Source organism: Phoca vitulina, unplaced genomic scaffold, assembly GCF_004348235.1.
Source record: "Phoca vitulina isolate PV1807 unplaced genomic scaffold, GSC_HSeal_1.0 scaffold31, whole genome shotgun sequence".
Classification (NCBI taxonomy): domain Eukaryota; kingdom Metazoa; phylum Chordata; class Mammalia; order Carnivora; family Phocidae; genus Phoca; species Phoca vitulina.
In genome coordinates this window covers 761213-767261 of record NW_022589734.1, presented here as the reverse complement: position 1 = coordinate 767261, position 6049 = coordinate 761213, and positions in this window count along the sequence as shown.

Sequence of the window (6049 nt, the reverse complement as noted above, 5' to 3'; positions counted from 1 at the left end):
GGGAGAGGGAGAAGCAGGCTCCCCGCCAAGCAGGGAACCCGATACGGGGCTCGATCCCAGGACCCTGGAATCATGACCTGAGCCGAAGGCAGATGCTTAACAACTGAGCCACCCAGGCACCCCAACTTTGTCGAATTTCTTATTTCTAAGATATTTAGTTATCACATAAAAAGAGGGAACAGTTTGGTTCTCTAAGTAGGTATAAAGCGTCTATCATGTGGGGTGACCAACTTGTCCCAGTTTTCCCAGGATTTTCCCGGTTTTACAACTGAAAGTCTTGTATCCCAGGAAGCCCTTTAGTCCTGGGCAACCCAGGACAGTTACCCTACAGCTATGTTGTATTTTGGGGAAATATGAATTCATTTTAAATGAGAACAAATACTTAATTATCATTTAAGCATCTTCTTCTTTATTTAAAAATAGATCTATGTGTTTAATGTTGAAAAAGAGCAGCTCCCTTCCATTACTGGGCAGGGCCGGGCAGTTTTCAGCTCTGAAAGCTTCACATTAAGCAAGAACTGGGTTCTCTTAAAGGGTTGTAATGGGCAACTGATACTTTCTAGAGGGAAATATTGGCTGAAGAAAAGTCAATGTCAGTATTTCTCCCTGGAGAAAAATACATTTTGATCTTTCCCAAAACAAGTCAAAAGTTGTGTTAGGTTCCATTTGAATATTTTCCTAGAAACTATCTCAGCAATGAATCATCTTCTTCCACTTCTTAAATCCCTCACTGCCTACTCTCCCTCAGTCCAGCTACTGCTCTCCAGGTGACATGATCTTGGATGTCCTTGTACACATTCTCCATCTCCAAGCATCGAGGCAGCTTATTAATTTATTCAACCAACATTTATTGAAAACCTATATTCTAGGCATTGTGCCAGAAGCTGAGGATACAGAAATATAAACAAAACTGCCCCATACTTAACTCACATTTATTTATTAAGTCTTTGGGAAAGGTCTCATACATAAATAATTTCCATGTAATGTGATGTACTTTGAATTTGTAAAATTTGCTTTGAGAACTTAGAGAAAGGCACTCATGGAACTGCCTTAATTGGCTCTTATTTCCTTATTTCTGGCGTGCAAGTTCTTTATAAACATATACACTCATGTGTGTTTCAAGCACAATGATTTTGGTTATTTAGAGCCAGGAATACAAGATTGGCCTTTTTTTTTTTTTTAAGATTTTTATTTATTTATTTGACAGAGAGAGACAGCAAGAGAGGGAACACAAGCAGGGGGAATGGGAGAGGGAGAAGCAGGCTTCCCGCGGAGCAGGGAGCCCGATGTGGGGCTCGATCCCAGGACCCTGGGATCATGACCCAAGCCGAAGGCAGACACCTAACGACTGAGCCACCCAGGCGCCCCAAGATTGGCCTGTCTTAATGCCACATTCTGAAACTCTTGGTTCATAAAGTATCATTTCCAAAACTGTGGTAATAGAGGGAATGATGCATGTGACTTATGTCTAGATATAATAAGGACAGTACCAGATTGTGCTCTTGCTTAGAAGTCAAAACTGATTTTAGTGGCAGAAATTATTTGCTGTTCCAGGTTCCCCCTCTCATTACCCAGACCTGTCCTCTGGGATTCCCCCACCTTCCCACCACCTAGAAACTAGGTTAACCCATGGCACAACTTCAAGCCTTCAGGACTTTAAATCCTGCTCCTACTCCAAGCTGCTTTTATAATTTTTACAATACCCATGATTTAGTGATATTGTGAACATCCATACCTCAAAGGCTTCATAAGATTCCAGCTGAAAACAAAGAGGGTAACAGCTGCTTCATGTGGAGGGAAGCATGTGAGCAGTAGCATAAAAGCTGGCAGCTGGAAAGTGGGTGGTGGTTATGGGCATAGTAGGAGAATGAGAAATTGAAGGTAGGTTAAGGTTGAGTGTGCATGTCTTGAATGTTACATCCCTCTGAGAATCATTTATTAGGAAGATTAACCTGTCATTAGTACTGAAGGTGGAACAGTAAGATCCACTAGAAAGCTGTTTCCGTAGCCTAGAGATGATGTATTCGGGTTCTATAAATGTAATACTGGAAAGAGAGTGATGGCGGGGTTGGAGGGAAGTGAGTCATTAGGCAATGACTAATTGTACAACAATTTTTTAGCACGTGTACTATACACCAGATATCAGGTTAAGCCCTAAATATACAAAAATGAAAAGGCCTGGATTTTATCCCCAAGGAATTTGCAGTTCCATAGGGCACATGGACAAGGAGTCAGACAGTTGCCATACACTGTGCAGGCACATTGGAAGCAGGAGAGGGAAGTTGATAAGGGGATCCATAGAGAAGGTGCTAGAACACTATCTCAGCAGGAAATAGAATCCAATCAGATTGAACAATGAGATTGTTCAAGTAACTACAATGAAGAATTTCTTAGTGAAAGGTGTGTCAAGGTAAACAGAACCCAAGATAACTGCTGAGGCAGCAGGAGACTAGTACAGTGGGAAGCTGTTGTTGTCCCTAGGCCTGAATCGGGGAGAGGAAGACTATACTGATTGGAGCCTACTAGAAGTTGGGACCAGGGCAGTGGGCCACCTGACTGGAGCTGTAGTTGAGCATTATGAGCTGAATTGTGCTCTCCAAAATTCATATGTCGATGCCCTAACCCTCAGTACCTCAGAATGTGACTATATTTAGAAATTGGGTCTTTAACAGTAGGAAGGGAAAAATGAAGGAGGGGAAATCGGAAGGGGAGACGAACCATGAGAGACTATGGACTCTGAGAAACAAACAGGGTTTTAGAGGGGAGAGGGGTGGGGGGATGGGTTAGCCCAGTGATGGGTATTGAGGAGGGCACGTATTGCATGGAGCACTGGGTGTTATACACAAACAATGAATCATGGAACACTACATCAAAAACTAATGACGTAGGGGCGCCTGGGTGGCTCAGTCGTTAAGCGTCTGCCTTCGGCTCAGGTCATGATCCCAGGGTCCTGGGATCAAGCCCCGCATCGGGCTCCCTGCTCCACAGGAAGCCTGCTTCTCCCTCTCCCATTCCCCCTGCTTGTATTCCCTCTCTCGCTATGTCTCTCTCTGTCAAATAAATAAAATCTTAAAAAAAAAAAACTAATGATGTAATATATGGTGATTAACGTAACAATAAAAAATTTAAAAAAAAACTAATGATGTAATATATGGTGACTAATATAACATGATGAAATAAAATTTATTAAAAAAATAAAAAACAAAATGCCTTTTGCAATTAAAAAAAAGAAATCGGGTCTTTACAGAGCTAATTAAGGTAAAATAAGGTCATTGGGGTGGCCCTAATCTGAGTGCTGTCCTTATAAGAAGAGAAGATTAGGACATACACACACACAGAAGACCTTGTAAGGACACAGGAGAAAGTGGCCATCTACAAGCCAAGTAGAGAGACCTCACCAAGGACCAATCCTGCTGACACCTTGGTCTTGGACATTTAGCCTCCAGTAGTATAAAAGAGAGACAACCTCATTGAAAGATGACTCTCAATCCTCCTAAAAGTCCCTTCTGAAAACTGTGTGGTTACACTGTTGGTCAAATAATGTCCCTAATATATATTGTACAATAATAAAGATAAGGTACTATGCATTTTCTTTATTACAATAGAAAAACCTATGTACTTGTAAGGCCAATTAGAAAAGATTTCAATGCACACATTTAAAATTCTATTTCATTATATATTAATTGGGACTTCAATTAAGATATAAGAAGGTATAAAGATGAAGAGTTCTAAGTATATAGAAAATAAGGAGTATTGTTCCCACTCAAATAGGCAAAAGCTAGATAAACTATATATTTATAATTTTCTTGAACCCATTAGAGACCTGAGGTCTTAGGTTAACTAAATACCCCCAAATTCAAAGAAAGGCAGGCCGTCTCAAGGATAAACAGGATACAAGCACTTGCCCAACCAATGGTAGAACATGGCAGGAAAAGATGTCAGATACCACAGAAGTAAGTAGGAAGTAAATGTTTTTTGACAGATGCTAGAAACCAGGTATGAGCTAGTGTGAGAGGCACCTAAATCATATGAGAATTTGTACCCACCCACAGGCTCTTTCCCACAGACTTTCACCAGATTCTCACTGGTGAGATTAGAAGCTAGGACAGGCAGGAGATTGGAGAGAGCCTCCTATGGTGGTGCAGACAGAGAGGAGGGGAGTGATGCCACTTGGGAAAATCATGAGTCCCACCCAAACCCTTCTCCCCTATAGAACTAAAGCTTTGACTTGAAAACCCAGAAAATAAAACTGTTATCCTTGAAGAATTTAAATTCTAGTCAAGGGAGTAACACATAGTAACCTAAAATAGTTTCAAAATATTTATATAATTTTTATCCACATTCACATTCTGTGAAGCCAGTATTGCCTTGGCATCACAATCAGACAAAGACAACACAAGAAAAGAAAACCACAGGCCAATTTTATCAGGAATATAGTTGTGAAAATCCTGAACAAAATGTTAGCAAATAAAATCTACTGATATATAAAAATATAATAGATTATGACCAAGTGAGATTTATTCCATGAATGCAATGTTGGTTCAATATTGGAAAATCAAACAAAGTAATTCACCATATCAATATACTGAAGAAAAAAATAACCATTTGGATAGATCCAGGAAAAAAAAAAAACATTTGACACAACCCAACATCCATTCCTGATAAAATGCTCAGCAAACTAGGAATACAAAGGAACTTTCTCAACCTGAGAAAGGGTATATATATATACCCTTATATACTTAGTATATTCAGATGAACTGAATTTACTAAGATGTTACTATTTATGTGTATATATATATATATACTTATATATATAAATAATCCTGCTGCTAACATCATACTTAATGGTGAAAAACTAAATGCTATGCCTCTAAGATCAGGAACAAGGCCAGTATGTCCACTCTCAACACTCCTATTCAGCATGATACTAGAGATCTTAGTCAATGCACCAAGGAAGGGCAGGAGGAGAAAGAATAGACATTGAAAAAGAAGAAATACAACTGTCTCTGTTTGTAGATGACATGATTACCTACATAGAGAATCTTAATATACAAAAAATTGCTAAAACTAATAAGTGAATTTAACAAATGCACAGTTTACAAGCTCAATATGAAAATATCCTTTTTTATAAAATAGCAATGAAATAATGGATATTTAAATTTTTTTTTTTTTACAGTTCATAAAATAATGTAAGGCACTGTTGTCCAAATTTAAGTGACATGTAACAGCCCACACGATGCCACCTTGTTCTCCTACGCCGCAAACAGGCCATCTGCCCCACCATAGGCAGAAGGTACAGTTCCCACTCAGGAAGAGGTTTTACATGACAGTTCCTCAGCAGTGATATTATCTCCCAAAGCATGGACTAATACTTTTCCTTAAAACAAAAAAGTAGCTATCTTAGACTAATAAGTGAAGAACTAACAAACATTCCTATTTTATTTTTAATTCAGAGAATATATGGATTTAATTTTACAAGGCTATATTATTGAATTACTGAAGATTCTTTTAGTTGTAGAGGAGATGAACTGAATTTACTAAGATGTTACCATATATGTATCAGTTTTCTATTCATGCTTTAACAAATTACCACAAACTTGGTGGCTTAAAGCTATACACATTTATTAGCTTACAGTTCTGTAAGTTAGAGGTCTGACACGGGTTTCACTGGGCTAAAATCAAGGTGTTGGCAGGCTGAATTCCTTTCTGGAGATTGTAAGGAAAAATCTTTTACCCTCTCATTGGTTTGCTGGCAAAATTCAGCTTCTGCAGTTGGAGGACCTGTCCATGTTTTCTTGCTGGCCGTAGGCTAACAGCCATTTATAGCTTCTAGAAGTCACTGAGTTCTTCCCTCCATCTTCAAAGCATTGGCAGCTTGAATCCTTTTCACATTTCATCTTTTCTGACTCACTCTTCTTTAATTGTCTTCCACTTTTAAGGACTCACATTTTAGATTGAGCAAGGGTAATTTTTTTTCCCAAGGTCCTTAACTTAATTACATTTGCAAAGTCATTTTTTTTTGCCATGTAAAGCAACATATTTACAAGTA